This window comes from Drosophila sulfurigaster, chromosome X, assembly GCF_023558435.1.
Source record: "Drosophila sulfurigaster albostrigata strain 15112-1811.04 chromosome X, ASM2355843v2, whole genome shotgun sequence".
NCBI lineage: Eukaryota > Metazoa > Arthropoda > Insecta > Diptera > Drosophilidae > Drosophila > Drosophila sulfurigaster.
This window is the reverse complement of record NC_084885.1, coordinates 31,236,262-31,252,500: the sequence shown is the minus strand read 5'-3', so window position 1 is coordinate 31,252,500 and position 16,239 is coordinate 31,236,262. Positions and strand designations below refer to the sequence as shown.

At 35.9% G+C, this 16,239-nt stretch overlaps 1 protein-coding gene across 2 annotated transcripts in view; it reads left to right on the top strand.

Moving 5' to 3' along the window:
* Positions 1-16,239, top strand: part of LOC133849060 (putative peptidyl-tRNA hydrolase PTRHD1) — an 88,841-nt gene that overhangs the window by 2,525 nt on the left and 70,077 nt on the right. The window contains exon 1 of one of the 2 annotated variants that reach the window (XM_062284907.1): positions 7,723-7,741. The exons of the other annotated variant lie outside the window; for it this stretch is intronic. The gene's annotated coding sequence lies outside the window, so the exon portion shown is untranslated. Of the gene's footprint in view, positions 1-7,722; positions 7,742-16,239 lie in introns of those variants that run through there. 2 annotated transcript variants of the gene reach the window in all.

The following is a 16,239-nucleotide window of genomic DNA, read 5'->3' as shown; positions in this document are numbered from 1 at the left end:
AAAAATTTTGATTCAACAGCGAAAAGTAGTATAAGGTAATATATAATATATAGAATTCAATTTTAACAATGTAGTTGGCAACCCTGTTCAAGAGTGTTAGGTTAAGAGAAAGACTGGGAATTGTTAACTTTCTAAAAGCATAGATGGCAACCCTAGTGATGAGTTTCAGGTTAGGAGAGAGAAAGACGGGGAATAATTTAATTTTTAACAGCATAGCTGGCAACTCTAGTGAAGAGTGTTAGTTTAGGAGAGAGAAAAAGAAAATAGTTTTATTGTTAACAGCATAGTTGGCAACCCTAGTGAAGAGTGTTAGGTTAGGAAAGAGACTTTGGCAAAAAAAATTTTGATTCAACAGCGAAAAGTAGTATAAGGTAATATATAATATATATAATTCAATTTTTAACAATGTAGTTGGCAACCCTGTTCAAGAGTGTTAGGTTAAGAGAAAGACTGGGAATTGTTAACTTTCTAAAAGCATAGATGGCAACCCTAGTGATGAGTTTCAGGTTAGAGAGAGAAAGACGGGGAATAATTTAAATTTTAACAGCATAGTTGGCAACTCTAGTGAAGAGTGTTAGTTTAGGAGAGAGAAAAGAAAATAGTTTTATTGTTAACAGCATAGTTGGCAACCCTAGTGAAGAGTGTTAGGTTAGGAAAGAGACTTTGGCAAAAAAAATTTTGATTCAACAGCGAAAAGTAGTATAAGGTAATATATAATATATAGAATTCAATTTTTAACAATGTAGTTGGCAACCCTGTTCAAGAGTGTTAGGTTAAGAGAAAGACTGGGAATTGTTAACTTTCTAAAAGCATAGATGGCAACCCTAGTGATGAGTTTCAGGTTAGGAGAGAGAAAGACGGGGAATAATTTAAATTTTAACAGCATAGTTGGCAACTCTAGTGAAGAGTGTTAGTTTAGGAGAGAGAAAAAGAAAATAGTTTTATTGTTAACAGCATAGTTGGCAACCCTAGTGAAGAGTGTTAGGTTAGGAAAGAGACTTTGGCAAAAAAAATTTTGATTCAACAGCGAAAAGTAGTATAAGGTAATATATAATATATATAATTCAATTTTTAACAATGTAGTTGGCAACCCTGTTCAAGAGTGTTAGGTTAAGAGAAAGACTGGGAATTGTTAACTTTCTAAAAGCATAGATGGCAACCCTAGTGATGAGTTTCAGGTTAGGAGAGAGAAAGACGGGGAATAATTTAAATTTTAACAGCATAGTTGGCAACTCTAGTGAAGAGTGTTAGTTTAGGAGAGAGAAAAAGAAAATAGTTTTATTGTTAACAGCATAGTTGGCAACCCTAGTGAAGAGTGTTAGGTTAGGAAAGAGACTTTGGCAAAAAAAATTTTGATTCAACAGCGAAAAGTAGTATAAGGTAATATATAATATATAGAATTCAATTTTTAACAATGTAGTTGGCAACCCTGTTCAAGAGTGTTAGGTTAAGAGAAAGACTGGGAATTGTTAACTTTCTAAAAGCATAGATGGCAACCCTAGTGATGAGTTTCAGGTTAGGAGAGAGAAAGACGGGGAATAATTTAATTTTTAACAGCATAGCTGGCAACTCTAGTGAAGAGTGTTAGTTTAGGAGAGAGAAAAAGAAAATAGTTTTATTGTTAACAGCATAGTTGGCAACTCTAGTGAAGAGTTCTAGGAGGAAAGAGATGGGGAATAGTTTGTCTATCTTCCACTCTAGTTTGCTGTGTCCATTTTTTCGCTGTTGCTGTCAACACACTGCGCTGCCACGCCCACACACACAGCCTAAGGGCTTTGGCACGCCTCCCACCCACACACTCACACCCACACACACTCACACTCTCGCACACACATTAACGCCTGCAGCTCTGGTGGCTTGTCCTTGTGTGTGTGTCTCAGTCTCAGTCTCAGTTCTCGTTATTGTCGCTGCTTTTGAGTTAATTTGCGGCATATGAACTGTGCGCGCTTGAAATGAATTCAATGGAGCTCTAAAGCGACGTTAACGAAGGATAGAGAGAGAGGGGGAGAGGGAGAGTGTGTGTAAAGAGTAGAGTAGAGAAACTTAACTGGGCGTCGTTGATGTTGTTGCTGTTGTTGTCTTCAGTGGCGTCGCCAACAGGTGTAAATGTGAATTAATTAACCGCAAACACTATAAACAACGCCTCGTCTTGACTTGGCTGCTGTGTTTACAAATTGGCCTGACGTTTGTGCTAAATTGAAATGAAATTCATTACGCACAGACAAATTTTGCAAACTGTTGCCACATAAGTTTCGAATTGGAATTGCAAGCAGAAGCAGAAGCAACAACAAACACACAAAACGAACAATATGTCTCAAAAACTTGAACGAACACAAAAAGAAATCAAGTGGATATTATGATGGCACAGCATATGGAAAGAGGAGGGGAGGGGGAGGGGGAGGGGGCCACACACAGGTTGTTGTGTTTGCCGTGGGTCGCTTCGATTTCAAGTCAATTCAAATCAAATCATTTGGAAGCAAATCATTTGATATGTTGCGGCAATTGACAAACTCCAGCTGCAGAGGGGGGGCGAAGGAGAGAGGATAGAAAGGAGAAGGGAGAGGAGTGAGGAGGGGTCTGTGCACACATTTACAATTGCTCAATTCAATTTCCGTTCGAGTGCGTCGCAAGAAGTCGAAGTCGGTTCAATGGCAACTTGATCTCTTGTTGATGATGACGGCGCCAAACTGTCGCTCAGCCGGCAAATGGCAAATGCCAAATGGCTAAAACGGCAATCGGTGAATTGGCAACACATACACACACACACGTACAGGTAAATGGCGATAAAATCGAGGGGGAGAGGGAGAGAAAGGGCAGCTCTCTCTCTCTCTCTCTCTTTCTCTTGGTTACTTTGTCGCGCTTTAGCTTCGTCTCAGGTGAATGGCTTTAATGTTCGCTCGTTACAACGCGGCGGATGCGATGTGGATTACCTCCCTCTTACCTCTTACCTCTCTCTTATCTCCCCCTCCTCCTCTCACCTTTCTCTCCTCTAGCCTGAACTGTGGCCTCAAGCAAATCTGTCTAGGCTTCCGTCACGCTGCTGCCTCAATTGCCATGCACTTGATTTGCTACTTATTGAAATCAAATAGGCATTGAAATTGCCTCGCCCAATACTCTTCACCAACAAGAGTTGCTCGCTAGTTGAGTTCAACCAAAAAAGTATGCTACGTTTTTTTTTTGCTTTCATTTCAATTTGATTGAAATAATGCCATTAATGTATCATCTATTAATAGTATTTGCAATTATGTTTTATAATACTATTTAAATTTTATTGTATAGATTCTTGACTAAAAGAAATCTATCATTATTAGTGTTTATTTGTTTGATTAGCGATTATAATTATCAATAAGGGTCATATTACTTGCAAATTCAAAAATTCTACAGCTGTGAACTTTGAAATAGCAGTGCTTACATTTAACGAAGTTTTTGTTTGTTTCTTATCTCTAGTTTACAAAAACAATATGCAATTGATCAACTAACAGAAAGGAAAATGCAAAGCCGCACAGCTGTAATATAATATTTATTTTATTTTATTTTAATTGAGTCGTAAAATATTTTAAACTACCGGCAAATTAGTTAACAAGTCAATAATAAATATATGAATTTAATTTTGACTAATTTTAAATTACACATTTTTTGTAATTTATTTGAAGTTTCTTGATCACTTGGATGTTTAAAAGTAAGAATTAGACTCTATTGCTGAGTGCTTACACTTTGGTGCAGCATTGTGAATTTTAAATTAAATTAAACTCGAACTCGCTTAGTGGCCACAAGGCTTATGCAAAATATATGCCGTTAAGCGGAATATATGTTAAATGATAACAAGCGCATTTTTCTGTCTATTCATCTCTATTTCATCTTTTTTATTTACAGCTTATTATAAGTATATAAATGCCGCTATTGCAAACTGTGGCCGTTAAGTGAGTTAAGGGTAAGTTATTCTTTAATAATGGGTATTTTTATTGAAAAAAGATTGCTTTAATGGCATATTTTTTTTTTGATATTCCATACTTTTTATTGATTTATTGCTTGCTTTCTATTTTAAAGGGATAGTTAAAGACATTAAACAAAAAACGAAAGCTTTGTTTCATATTGAACATTTGAATATAATTTACTTTATTTTGAACTTCACTTTAAATAAACTTTGCAATTCCTTAGTTTATAGTATGACTGTAATTTATTTATTAGTTTATTGATGCATTTTTTTATTTTTTTTTAAAGATTTATTATACCTTTAACTACAAAAGTCTTAAGCTAGTTGCTTGCTTTCTATTTTAAAGGGATAGTTAAAGATATTAAACCAAAGAAGAAAGCTTTGTTTCATATTGAACATTTGAATATAATTTACTTTATTTTGAACTTCACTTAAAATAGAATTTGCAATTCCTTAAGAGACTAACCTTAGCTTTACCTTTCGATTTAGGCAAAGGTTGTGTAATAATAATAGATAGTAATTCCTTATTGTTTACTGCAGGGCAACTGAAATTCGTGAAGTGTGTCGCTGAGGTGTATTTACTATTTAGCTATTAGGCTGTTGTTTTATTGTCGTCCCCGCAACGCGCTGTTATTTTTATTATTGGATAACATTGCCCGATTACGCGCACTTGAATCGATTTATTGTTATTGAGGAGGCCGCGATTCAAGTCGATTCGAGTCGAGTTGAGTCGAGTAAGCAAACATTTTGCTAGCCATAATTACAAGTGCGTCTCTGGCATTTGTCTTAATAGAATTAAAGTGGAATGGAGTTGGAGGGAAGACAGGTAGAGAATCCCATCCCATAAGGGGGGACCAAACAACGTTTCACTTAGCCAAGAAAGCAATTGCTAAACACTTGGCCAGTTGCCATTGCCAGGCGAATGATTTGGATTTTGGCCTCCTTCTCTTTGCTTTCATAATTTCTCTGCTCATTCTATTTCTATTTGTATTTTTTTTTTTTTTTTGTTGGGTTGCCTTGCTTAGGCTTTCGCTTATTATTTAATTATTTGCTCATGGCAATTCCTGGCGGATTCTATTTGCTTTAATTTCATTTCGTTGCTGCTGCCAACCGCAGCCTTAGCTTCTGCCACTTTGCTCTCCCCTTCCCCTTCCCCTTCCCCCCTTTCCCTGCATTGCGGCAATCACATTTCAGTTCATCATTAGCGCAGACATTGACAGCGAGCAGAGAAGTTCGGAGTTGGAGAGGGGAAAACGTGTGGTTTTTGGGCCTCCCTCATCATAGTTTCGCAATTATGAGTTGAGCCTGTAAATGAAAGCGGCGAGGAAGGAGGAGGGAGGAGGGAGAAGGGAGGAGATGGCTCAACCATCTCACAACTCTCGCATCTCAATCAATCATAATTAGTGTGAATTGCAATTATTGTTGCATAGTTTTTGCGCCAAATTGCAACTGACATGCGGCCTAATAATAATGAAATTCTTCACTCGCCTCTCATCCCAACTAACTTACTAAGAGCAGAGGAATTGATAGACAACGAAGTGTTTGCGAGTCCATATCGAAGCTAGGCTAAAGATTACATTCTATATTCTCAATTTCTCCGATTAATCAAGCGTCTACTGAAAGCAGTCGACTTTTATATAGTTAAATATGCGATTTAAAATATAAACATTCTCTAAATAAACCTTTACTCTCAAAGTTGTGAATATGTTTTTGATTGATAAATTTGGTATATTACATGATCTATGGTATATTTTGAATGTAGTAGTATATCAATATACAAAATTCATTTTTTGGAATATTATAGTTTTTTGTTGGTATGTGAAATGCAACTTTTCGTATAGAAAATACAGCTTTTGGAATGTTTTAGTATAGTAGTAGTATATTAAAATTACGTTTTGGTATATTTTAGTATTCTTCTGATGGTTCAATTTAGAATATAAACATTTATTACTTTATCCATTAGGTTTAAATTATGTTTTCTGAGTATGTTTTTGGTGGATAGGTTTTGGTATATTACGTAATCTATGGTATATTTTGAATATAGTAGTATATCAATTTACAAAATGTTACTTTTGGTATATTCTAGTTTTTTTTTGTTGGTATGCTAAACTCAACTTTTGGTGTAGAAAATAGAGCTTTTGGAATGTTTTAGTATTATTTGGTATACGAGATTTAGATTTTAGTGTTTTGTTGGTATGCTAAATGCTTTTGGTATAGTTGATCATTTTTTAGGTATATTTATGGTATAGTATTTTATGGTATATACAATATACTTAGGGTAGATTTTAGTATTTTCTGAAGAAGCAATTTACAATATACACATTTTCTACTTTATCTAATGCACTCAAAGTTGTAAACGATGTTTTCTGAATGTGTTTTTGGTAGATAAATTTGGTACATTACATAATCTATGGTATAATTTGAATGTGGTATTATTGGTATTGGTGGTATATTATTATACGAAAAGTAGCTTTTGGCATATTTTAGTATTTGCTCCGTATACAAAATAAAGCTTGTTCGATGTTTTAGTATTGTAAGTGTGTGAAATTTAAAGTTTGATATATTTTTGTATATGTTGTTTGATATATGAAAACATTTCTGGGATATTTTAGTATTTTTGGTATTCGATATGTAGCTTTTGATATATTTTAGTATATGAAATATATCATTTGGCTTTCGGTATATTTTAGTTTTTGTCCGTATACTGCGTTGGTATATTTTAGTCAAAATACCGACCTTTTTTTATTTTATTAATTATAGGTGTAGCTTTCTTAATTGTTATTCGCATTAGTTAGTCTTATTGCTTGCATTGCTCTACACTTTGTTAATTTAACAGCATTCAATTATAGTCCACATATTCTTTAACATTTTCCATTGTCAATCTCTGCTTGATTTGCGTCAATTGCAACACTTTTCAATTTGCGCAGCTCGACAAATGATTTGCTTAAATAGCTGTGCGTATTTATTTAAGAGGCAGTGTAGAAGAGAGCGCACAGCTGGTAAGCTGGTATCAGGTCAGGAGTCGACTTAGGACTCGTGATACTGATAATACTTGGTATGCAAATTTGATTTGTTGCCCCGTACGTGAGAGCGTCCATTGCCCCCGAGGAGCAGCCAAACAAAAAAAAAGGACTAAGGACTAAAGATGCCGGCCGGGTGGCTTGTGCACTTTGTAACTGGTTGTGTAAACACTGCAAAAGAAAGCAGAAGCTCCTCTGCTCAAGAGCTGAAGCCACGCTGAGGTCCGTTACAGAAAAAAAAACAAGTAAGAAAGCTACAGTCGAGTGTGCTCGACTGTGAGATACCCGTTTATTTGGTATATCGATATACCAATATACCAAAATTCAACTCTAGCTTTAAAATTAGTCTTGTTATTCGATTTTTGTTGATTTGCGGGGGCGGAAGTGGGCGTGGCAAAAATTTGAAACAAACTTGATCTGCGTGCAAACATAACAAATGCTGTCGAAAAAAATTATAGCTCTATCTCTTATAGTCTCTGAGATCTAGGTGTTTTACAGACGGACGGACAGACAGACAGACGAACATGGCTGACGCTGATCAGGAATATATATACTTTATGGAGTCGGAGATGCCTTCTTCTACCTGTTACATACATTTCCTGCCGGCACAAAGTTATAATACCCTTCTACCCTATGGGAAGCGGGTATAAAAACACAGCACACACCAAAAGAAAAAAAGGAAAAACGACAACGACGAAAGGGTCAGGACTGTCAGTCATAGTCAGAGAAGGGAGAGGAGAGAGGGATGATATCCAAAGTGGGGGAGGAGGAGGAGAAGCAAAGGGAAGTAGCATCACATGATGCGGCATCGGCATCGGCGTCTGCCTTGGCATTCAACTTGTCGTGGTAATTGCGTAGCATTTCCATAGATTAAGGGATTTACTCAACTGCTTTCACTTGGACGTCACCGATACCAGAACGGAACAGCACAGAACAGAACAGAACGGAACTGAACCCAAAGACAAAGCCCGGTCAGCCCGAACACAAGTGAAACCAGAGTAAAGAAATTTTCGGCACGCACCAAAAACACGGAGCAAAAAAAAAAAAAGAACAAGGAAAAAAAGAAAGAAAGAATGAAAAAATGCTTGAAGTGTAGTAAAACGCTTGTGTTAAATACTTTTATTGAGATGGTAAGCCTTTTTATTAGCTCAGACCTAAATAAACAAGCTAAGGTCTCGATTTCCCTTCCCCCTTTTCCCCCCTTTCTCGTTGGCTACGTGTGCCGGGGACTTTTATCTGTCCAAGGGGAGCCGCACGGTTAAAGGGGTTGTGAAGGGGCAACAGCCGTCGTTTAACATACTTTAAACATGTTTTGCCAGCTCAAAAAAAACACAAAAACAAAAAAAAGGCTAAGCAAATGCGATAAATTCGCTGAAATTAAGCGACAAAAAGTCTCGAAATTTATACAAATGAAATGCACTCATAAAGATGAAATTGACACTCTTCTCTTGGCTTATAAAGCGATTCCAAAACGATTAACAGGTAATTCCAGAGCATTGTGAAAAATAAAAACGAAAGCAACTAATTGAATCTAAGAGCTTAAAAGCAACTCTTAAAGCAGCTCTCTTAAATGGATTTTAGACAGTGTAACCCAGCTATATTTTTTTTTGTCTTTTTTAATTAGACTTATTTCGTTCTACACTTTTTATGTATGCAAATCGAAATGGGGAAAAGTTTGAAAAAGGTTTAGTGAATATTAAAATTAGGGTTTTTTTTTTTTGGGGAAAGTGTTGAAATTTGTTTATCAAAACATTCTTAAAGCAATTGCGTGAAAGTAGGAAACCTATATGAAGCTAAAGAAAGGCAAAAGACTTGCAAATAATAATTTATTGAATACATTTTTTTGAGAACAATTTTGAAGTCTGTTTTTCAATCATTAAAGAAATTGCGTGGAAGTAACAAACTTATTTGGAAGCGTTAGAAAAAAGTTAAAGCACTTGTAACAACTCTTAATGACTCTCTAAAAAATAAAACTATAAAATATGTATCTATAAACAAGCTGATTATAATAATAATTTAAAAGAAATGAATAAAGTATCTTATATTACAAATTCTTTAGTGTTTAAGTATTTTTTTTTCTTAATTTATATTACAAGTTCTTCAGTATTTTAGTTTTTTTTTTAGTATTAATCAAAATTTCAATTTCTGCTTTAATTTGTAACATGTAATATTTTAATATTTCAAGTTCTTCAATATTTTACTATTTTTTTAGTATTAAAACCAGTTTGCAAAAGATCAAGCAAACTACTTGAAGTTTTATATTAGAGTATTCAGTATTTTAGTATTTTTATATATATTGTATTAGTATTTTTTTAGTATTAATATAAACTCTTAATTTCTGCTTATCTTTTGTAGATTAAAGCTGATGCGAATAAAACTCTTAAATTGGGGAAAGCTGCGCATGAAATCTGAAAATGAAAAATCAAAAGTTAAATGAAGTTTGACATTAAAGCAGTTTTAAGCGGGTAAGTGTGATTATAAATTTGAATACTAAGGAAGTAATGTTGATAATCAAAAAAGAGTATTTTAATGTAGATTTAAATTACATCTTTTTGCAAACTATTTTTGGTGATACTTTCATCAGTGCAAATAATGTTACAAATTTGTAGTAGCAATTATCGACTTTAATATAATTCCAAGTGCCGGGTATGGCTAAGTTGAGCATACTCCACTTGCCGAACTGCCTTTTAAGACGTCTCAGATTTTAAATTTTGTGTAGCAATTGTCCCCGCTCCCCGCGCCCCTCTCATCCTACTCTCCGCGTCGTTATTCATTTGTGGCGTCTGCCCGATCGGTTAATGTTTATGGAGTGTGGAGTGTGGTGAAGGCAGAGTGAGAGCTTTTAAGTCGAAGAGATTTTGAACGAAGCCAGTGCGAACAAGAAGAACAAGAACAGCGCAGCACGCACGCATTTAAATCAAATCTGTGTGTGTGTGTGTGTGTGTGTGTGTAAGAGAGAGAGAAAGTCATAAAGTGTTGTTTAATGGCATTTTTCATCCATTACTTACCGTTATTATGCTAATGAGGTCGTTACGCGTATTTGTGTGTATATTTTATTTATATTGGATTGTGCGTGAGGCGAGCACACATGACGGCACAGCGAGAGAGAGAGGGAGGGAGAGAGGGAGGGAAAGAGAGGGAGACTGACTGTATAATATAAAGACATCATCAGCAACACAAATCTGCATACGGCGCAACAACAACAACAACAACAACAACAGCAGCAAAGTCGAAAATGTGTTGCGTCTGCCCTGTGGGCGACTTTCTCTTTCTATGTGTGTGTGTGTGTGTGTATTGTTGTTGCTAATTGAGAGGCTCGCTGTCAGCTTGTTGTCTAATTTTCTATAGCATACTTTTGCGCTGCGGCGCTTTAATTGTTTCGTCGTTTTGTGTAGCATACTTTTGGGCTGCGCCTCGCTTTAAATACCGCAAAGCTCTTGAACCGCCGCGTTGCCAATCGCATTGCGCGCGTTGCCAAAACGCTGCCCATTGTGTTGTGTACGCTTGTTGTTTATATTTAGTTTGTTGTTGCTCTTGTTTACCATATGAAGTTGATATGAACTGAGGCCCAGCGGCAAATGAAGACAACAAGCAGTCGAAGAAGAAGAAGCAGCAGCAGAGCAAAATGCGAAATGCAAACAGCGCTAAATGGGAGTGGTGAGGAGTGGGCGGGGGGGACAGTGGTTACTAGTCGTCGCATTGGCAGGCCAATCTAGGGGTCGAAGGGGAACAGGGGGGAGCTGCGACAGCGTCGCAAACTTTTGCTTCTGAATACGTAAAATGTTTTGGTAAATGTGTCCCAAATGTCGTTGACGGAACGCAGTGGCCGGGAGGAAGGGAGAGGGAAGAGAGGGCGCACCGCAAACGATTTGCACGCAGCAGCGGAGCAGGAGAAGAGAGGGGGGAAGGGGTGGCAAGGGGAGGAGGACGGACAAGATGGTACGACAACGATTCTCGCGACATTTCATTCGATTCGTGGCTAAATAACTTGGTTTTCCAAAACGCCAACGGGCGCTGCAAGCCAGGAGAGCAGAAGGGGGGAAAGTGAGGAGGGCAAGTAACAGGCACACACAGGACTCAAGACTCAGGACTAGACCAGGGACTGAGACTGAGACTGGGACGATGAAGAAGACTTTGGCTCAGTCTCTAGACTTTAGTGTTGTCTGCAGTCTGAAGACAGCGTCGCGGTTTTTGCGGTGGTCGCTGCGGTGCGGTGCGGTGCGGTGTGATTCTCCCTCCACTTTTTACCTCCTGTTGTTGTCTATTGCAGCTGCTTGAATTGTTGCGCCTTATTTGGCCGTGGTTCTTTCTCTCTCCCCCCCCCATTCACTCCGCATTCTCAGTGCTGTGGCACTTCTTAAGCGCTTTCTTGTCCTGCGGTGCTCGTTTGTTTGTCGTGCACATAAATCCTAGCGCTAGTTGTCCCAAAGGCACTGCCACTGGCAGCCCTCTCCCACCCCTTAGCCCACAACCCACGGTGACAGCTGTCCCCACTCCTCTCTCTCTCTCACTCTCTCTTCCACCTGCCCTTGGCCAGTCAGAGTGTCACAGCTCAGTGGTTGCTTCCGCATCTCGACCGCATACTTAATTATGAAGTCGCCGACGCTTTCAGCTGCTCTCCAGCTACAGCTTTAGCTTCGACTTCAGCTACAGCTACAGCTTCAGCTTCCACAAGCTGCTGCTCTCAGCTCACTGTCCACCTGGTGTTCGTGTTGGCAACAGCTGTGCAGCGAACCAGCCGCAGTCTTAAAGCCACTTTCAATATCTTAAGAGCGCAATAATTGTAAACTCGAATTCGAATTAGGCGTTTACCCCGCCACACTTAAAGGCATATTAACTACTTTTGCAATTCTAAAATATTCAAATTCGTTATCAAATTAGATACTTTACTTTCTTATTCTTACTTTTTTTTAATTAGTAATCCGTTTAACTTGAATTAAAGATTGAAGGTAATTTAAACCACTTTGAATCATAATTCAGAAATGTTTTCTTCAATTTTATTAATAGAACTAGAACTAAACTATGCAAATTCGTTATTAAAATAGCTACTTTACTTTCTTTCATTCTTATTCTTACTTTTTGAACATCTTAATTCATTTAACTTGAATTAAAACCTGAATATAATCTTAAAGTTCTTTAAATCATAATTCATAAATGATTTTTTCTATTTTATAAATTGAACTAGAACTAAAATATTCAAATTATGTTATGAAATTAGCCACTCCACTTTACTTTCTTTCTTATTCTTACTTTGCTAATAAGTAATTCATTGAACTTGAATTCAAGATTGAAGGTAATCTTTAAGTACTTTAAATTATAATTCAGGTACGTTTTCTTCTACTTCATTAATATAACTAAAACTAAACTATTCAAATAATGTTATGAAATTAGCTACTCCACTTTACTTTCTTTCTTATTCTTACTTTGCTAATAAGTAATTCGTTTACTTTGAATTCAAGATTGACGATAATCTTAAAGTTCTTTAAATCATAATTCAGAAATGTTTTCTTCTATTTTCATTTAATTAGTATTAAAGACTTCAGCTAATCTTGTAATTTTAAGCACTTTAAATTATAATTCATCAAAGTTTTCTTCTATTCATGAGCTACAGCTAAACTTAGAAATTTTGTTTATGCAATTTTTCTTTAATTTATTATGTGCATAACAAAAAGAACGTTCTAAATTTTTTCGTCAATACTGAGAATTTTGGTTTACAAAATGCGTCAAGAAAATGTTAATGTTAGAAATCACATTTTGATTCCAAGAACATTTGATATAAGAAGCAAGTTCTTATTAAGAAAAAGAAAGATTCATTATAGATTCGTAAAGGAATTTCGATGGATTAAGAATAATATAATCTTAATTTAAATGAATCTTGACATCAATATGCAAAAGTATGATTTATCCATTCTATAAGTTATAAACTAAATTCTCAAATAATTATTTTCATAATAATTTGAAATTAAAAGTAGAATCATTCAATTCAATTAATATTAATGAATTTATCTTTTTATTATAATAATTAAAAAAGTAAAGTATAATTGTCATTCATTTATTTCACTTTTTAATATTATTATTTAAATTATAAAGTATAATAATTAAATTCAATTTCTATTCATTATTGTTATTAAATATTATTCCCAATCTCACTTAAAGTTTGCTAAATTTTGCTGCCATTTGCCTCGCGCTTGAACTTTAAAGTTCATCGGAAACTTCTCAACTTTAAAATTTGGCTTAATTTCAAAAGTTTTGCTACAAGTTTGCTGCAAAGAGATTTCGCAGTTGTTTGTCTACCAAAAGGTTTTGCAGGGTATCTTTAAGTTGAGTAAGTCAGGCATTAAACAACGCCTGTTGCTGAAAGTTCAAATTCGATGCTCCCTCTCTTTCTCTCCTTTTTCTCTGTCTCTTTCTCGCATGGCGTCAGCTGCTTATGCTGAGTATTTTTGTTAATCTGACGTCGTTCTAATGAATGTCATAAATTTATTGTTCCGAGTGTTCCGAGTGTTTTGTGCTTCACCCTCAAGGCTGCGATTGGCTTCGTTTTAGTTGTCGCTGTGATTTCCAATTGTGTTCTTCTCCTGCATTTTTTGACTGCTGCTGCTGTTGCTGTCTAGCCAACCCTCTAACGAAAGAGGAACGAAAAAAAAACAAGTAAGAATGCAACAGTCGAGTGTGCTCGCCTTTGAAATACCCGCTACCAATTTATTATTGTACATATGTAACAAAATTCGTGACTCTAGCTTTAAAAATACGCTTGTTATTCGAATTTTGTTGATTTGCGGGTACGGAAGTGGGCGTGGCAAAAATTTGAAACAAATTTGATCTGCATGCAAACATAACAAATGCTGTCGAAAAAGGGTTATTGCTCTATCTCTTATAGTCTCTGAGATCTAGGTGTTTATACAGACGGACGGACAGACAGACAGAAGGACAGACATGGCTAGATCGTCTCAGTTGTTGACGCTGAGCAGAATATATATACTTTATAGGTTTGGAGATGCATTCATCTACCTGTTACATACATTACCACAAAGTTATAATACCCTTCTACCCTTTGGGTAGTGGGTATAAAAATAATGTATAGAAGCCGCTGCTGTGTCCCGTTTTATGCCCTCGAGTGAAGTGGTCAAGTGAAAAGTTGAGTTCTGTTCTGTTCACTTTTAGCACTTGTCCCTGGTCCTTTCTACCTCCAAAAGACTCTTCTCGATTGTTTTGCTGTCGATGCCGATGCCGATGCCGATGCCGATGCCTCTGCTCTGACATCATCATTTTAATCATCGCTAGACGCTTTTTGGGTGCCACACAACCACCAAGGGAATCTCTCCAATGTCCAACTGTCCGATGTCCTGTCTCATGTGCGTGCCTAGTGTGCTGTCAATTCTTTTGCTGTTACTTTGCCGATAAGAGAAGCCAAGAGTCCACTTGAGTCCAGCATTTCAGCATTCAGTATTCGGAATTCGTAAATTCGACATGCGACATGCACGCTACAAGATAATCACATTAAAAATAGTCGCCCCAAGTTTTCTTTTTTTGACCACCCACATCAATATCAATCGAGTGACTGACCCCCAGATAAAGTCACCCAACTTGTGCTTTATCTCTCGCTCTCTCCAAGAATATCTCTCTGCCACAAATATAAAGAATAATAATAATAATATTTGTGAATCAAAAACACACGCCCCCTTTGCAGCTCATTATTTCATTTAGGGCTTTTATTGTTTTTCGCATGCCATTAGTCAGTTTTGATTTACATGCGGAGCGAAAACGAAGCAGAGAGCGGCGGCAAACAATAAAAATAATAAAAACAACTGTCGCTCAACTTAATAAGAAAACAAGACACACAAATGAAAAACGAGAGAAAAAAAAAATAGAATGAAAAAAAGAATAGAAAAGAAAAGGAAATGGAATGAAATGAACAAGTGTCCTTGTTCTTGTCCCTGTCCCTGTCCTCGCTTAGCTCCCCTTGAGTCCTGTCAAAAGTGAGCAAGAAAATCATTCGAAATGACTGTAAAAACAATGAAATTAGGCCGACGACTGAGAAATCTAATTATTCATCCCCCTTGTTTTTGTTTTTTTTTTTCTCATCTGTTTTGAAAACTCGCTCTGACGACCTGCTGCATTATTATTTGCTGTGTTTGACCAAAAATTTGACAGAGCCACGAGCCCCCGAAGGTATTTCATATATGCATATACTATGTATATGGTATATACAAAATACTGTATATACTATATATAAAATACTATATGCGTAAGCTACCTATGTTCTATTTTGGCTTCAATTCAATTTGATTTTAATTTATACTTTATTTTGTTTTTGATTTTTGTGTGTTTAACCAAAAGGCAGTTGATATACATTTCTAGATATGGTATATAAAAAATACTAAGTATTATATATAGTTTGAGAACTCTATAAGCTAGCTTCAGACTGTGTTCTATTTTGGTTGCAATTCAATTTGTTACTAATATTTGCTTTTGTTGTGGAAAACTTGTTTTGACAACCTGCTGAAATTTCATTTGCTATGTTTAATCAAAGGCAGTATATAAAAAATACTATATATTATATATAGTATTGAGTGGCATTTAATGAGTGCCTTATAAGCTAGCTTCAATCTAAGTTCGATTAGTGCTGCAATAGAGTTTTTGTTGTATATTTAGTATATACAAAATACTAAATATTATATTCTATTGAGTGTTTTGTATTTTAGCCTCAAACTGAGTTCTATTCATGCTACAGTTTAATTTGTTTGGAATTTTTTTTTTCCTTCGACCTGCCGCAATTTTATTTTTCTAGGTTTGATCAAAGGCAGCTCATATATGTATGTATATGGTATATAAAATGTACTATATAGTATGTATTATAGTATCGAGTGCTTTATAAGCTTGTCTTCAGCTAAGCTCAACTCTTGTTGCATTTTTTTTTATATATATTTAGTATATAAAAAATACTTAATGTAATATACTATTCTTTTCTTTTATAAACTAGCTTCAAGCTGTGTTCTATTCTGGCTGCAAATCATTTTCTTTCCATTTTTTTCCTTTTTAAACTCGCTTTGGTGACCTGTGGCAATATTATTTGCTGTGTTTTACCAAAGGCAGTATATGGCATATACAAAAATACTAGATGTATATGGTATTGTGTGCTTAATGATCTAGCTTTAAGCTGCGTTCTATTCTGGCTGCAATTCAATTTGTTTCCAATTATTTTTTGTCGCTTTGACGACCTGCTGCAATATTTTTTGCTATGCTTAACCAAAGGCTGTTCATATACATATATGGTATATAAAA